Genomic DNA, 3,293 nt, shown 5'->3' with positions numbered 1-3,293 from the left:
CGGTTGCCCGACGTGCCATCCGAAAAACTGTAGGCACTTGTTGGCAGAATTATATTTCTATCGTCACTTCGACTTCCCGTATGAGTGCAGTTTGGAAAAAAAAAACTACGGAAATTGAGTGGCAAATACTCTCCAGATCCGGCTCCAGGTGTTAGGGTTATTGGTGTCAGCATAGCAACGCTTGAAGATTGAGACACTTATGCAAAATATGGGAATCTTTATTGAGGAAACGTTTCGCCACACAGTGGTTTCATCAGTCCAATACAAAGCAGAAAGGTGTAAGGAGGAGGAGTTTGAAGCAATGAGTCCCTCAGCATATATACATATATGCCTTCTTGAAATTGCACAGAAATTGGAAATTTCTTGTCGGTATCTCTCAGGGGTTTCTTCTATGCCCCTCGTTTCTTTCCTCCACGAGTTACTGCCTTTAAACTTTTCTTCCAGAACAAGAGGCAACACTTTCTACTTACCAGTTGTATCCAGCTGGAACTGATGACATTCATATTCGTATGCTTCAGCATTTACGTCTGTCACCCCTCGCAATCCTCTTACCTCTTTTTAATCTTATTTGGTCGCAAGGAGCTCTTCTCCAGCTCTGGAATACTGCACTATTGCTCAAAAATTGAAGAGCATAAGCATAACCCCAGAAAGCTCTGGCAACAACTAAAACAATTCGGGTATTGCCATAAGCCAGTAGATAGGTCTAACATAGTACTCACTATCGATAATGAAGTATGCCACGAAACATCTAAAGCGGCAAATTGCTTTAATTCCTACTACACATTTGTTGCATCAACACTAGTAAGTAAACTACCAGCTGCATCAAATACCTTTAAAACAGACTCTGATAAGTTTCAAACATACTATACCAATAAAGGGGTAACCCCAAACAGTTGTCAACTAGTAAGTGTATCTCATGACTTTATTCAAAAAGAACTAAGCAGGTTAAACCCAACTAAGAGCACAGGCCCTGATAACATCCCATCTAAGTTCCTAAAAGATGGTGCTTCTGAACTGTCAATCCTTATTGCTCACATAAATCTATCAGTCACCACTAATACCGTACCGGAGGGGTTCAAGGAGAATAATAGTAGGTCTGATGTAAGCAACTATAGGACTGTTAGCATACTCAGTATAATATCTAAGATTCTAGAGAGGGCGGTGTACTCTCAAGTAGTTAAGTACCTTAATGACAGCAACATTCTCCATAGCTATCAATCAGGCTTTAGAAGATCCTACTCAACCGACACCTCCCTAATTAATCTGATGGATTACCTGAGAACTGAAATGTCAAAGGGGAACCTCATAGGTATGGTAACCTTAGACCTGCAAAGGAGATCCTTCCTGGTAGGAGCTTAAATCCTATACATCTGTCTGTCATTTTAGATAATTAGAAATTAGAGGAATTTCTACATATCTGTGATCCGCGGGAGGATGAGGATGTTATCACTCAATTGATGAAGGTAAGAAGGCTGGTGAAGTAATATGACGTTTTGATATAAAAGCATCTCAAATAATAATTATAAATCAAAATACGGCTACTAACGAAATAAGTGATCCGATTGATGAGACGATATTTCATGTTGTGTAATCGTCAGGATAATCTGAATATCGTCGTGGTATACCATTTAATCCCATGAAGTGTTGGGGAAAAAAAGTTAAGTTGACTCCTAAAAATATAGTAAAAAAATGAGGTTTTAATCACGAAGGGTTCAGTGAGAATCCAGTGAATAAAGGAAATCAATGAACAATGCCTCCGAAAATTCCAAACACAGCTCCTATAGATAGAACGTAGTGGAAATGAGCTACAACATAGTAAGTATCATGAAGAATAATGTCGATTGAAGAGTTTGCTAAAATAACTCCTGTTAAACCACCCACTGTAAATGGGAAAATAAATCCTAGGGTTCATTAAAGAGAAGTTGTGTATGAGAATTGAGAGCCTTGGAGAGTACTTAATCATCTGAAGATTTTAATTCCAGTTGGAATGGCAATGATAATGGTTGCTGATGTAAAATATGCTCTGGTATCAACATCCATACCTACAGTGAACATATGATGAGCTCACACTAGGAAGCCCAGGATCCCAATTGCTGTTATGGCCTAGATTATACCCAATGTTCCGAATGCTTCTTTTTTGCCCGATTCTTGTGTGACAATATGTGACACTATGTCGAAGGCCGGTAGAATTAAAATATAGACTTCTGGGTGTCCAAAAAAAACAAAATAAGTGTTGATAAAGAATGGGATCACCTCCCCCGGCTGGGTCGAAGAAAGTAGTGTTTAAATTTCGATCTGTAAGAAGTATAGTAATTGCTCCTGCTAAAACTGGAAGAGATAGAAGAAGAACAGCGGTAATAAAGACGGACCAAACAAACAAAGGTATTCGATCTATGGTTATTCCCCTTGTTCGTATGTTGATTGCTGTAGTTATGAAGTTTATGGATCCTAAAATTGAGGAAACACCAGCTAAATGAAGAGAAAAAATCTCGAGATCAAGTGATGCTCCGGCATGAGCGATTGATGCTGCTAGAGGTGGATAAACTGTTCACCCGGTCCCTACACCACTTTCTACTATTCCTCTTGTTAGAAGGAGAGTAAGTGAGAATGGTAGAAGTCAAAATCTTTTATTATTTATTCGAGGGAAGGCTATATCAGGTGCTCCAAGTAAAAGTGGAACTAATCAGTTTCCGAAGCCTACAATTATAATAGGTATAACTATAAAGAAGATTATTACAAAAGCATAGGCTGTGACAATTACATTGTAAATTTGATCATCTCTAATTAATCTTCCTGGCTGACCAAGCTCAGCTCGAATAATCAATCTTAAGGAGGTACCTACTATACCAGATCAAGCTCCAAAAACAAAATATAAAGTACCAATATCTTTATGATTTGTTGAAAAAACATCGTTTGCAGCAGTGCTCCCGAACAGTGTTGGGTATTTATTAGACCCAGCTAGCATCGTCGCAGCTGAACTTCTTGCAGTTCTCAGCGATTATCTGCATTACCTCATCATCTGTGGAACTCTCAGACTCCTTTAATGCCTTGTAAGCTCTCAAGAAATTATATTCGCCTTATCGTCTAGTTCTTTGTTTACATCTTTGGCTGCATTACATTTCTAGCAAAAACATATAAATCGTTTTCTGCTTTGTACCTGAGTATGTTGATGCTCAGGGCAACGAGCAGACAAACTCTGCTGTGCGATCACCGGTACAAAACCTTCCAGTATAGAGGTATTCCATTCTCAGATTATTTTGCTATAATCTCTAGCCACCTTCGCATTCGTTAGA

At 38.8% G+C, this 3,293-nt stretch overlaps 1 pseudogene; it reads right to left on the bottom strand.

The window, feature by feature from the left end:
• Window positions 1-2,029: 2,029 nt before the first annotated feature.
• Window positions 2,030-2,965, bottom strand: LOC128697143 (cytochrome c oxidase subunit 1-like; annotated as a pseudogene).
• Window positions 2,966-3,293: the final 328 nt, after the last annotated feature.

The sequence above is a fragment of the Cherax quadricarinatus genome, chromosome 23 (genome assembly GCF_038502225.1).
Source record: "Cherax quadricarinatus isolate ZL_2023a chromosome 23, ASM3850222v1, whole genome shotgun sequence".
Classification (NCBI taxonomy): domain Eukaryota; kingdom Metazoa; phylum Arthropoda; class Malacostraca; order Decapoda; family Parastacidae; genus Cherax; species Cherax quadricarinatus.
Note: the sequence above shows the minus strand (reverse complement) of the source record. Positions and strands in the feature narration are given on the sequence as shown.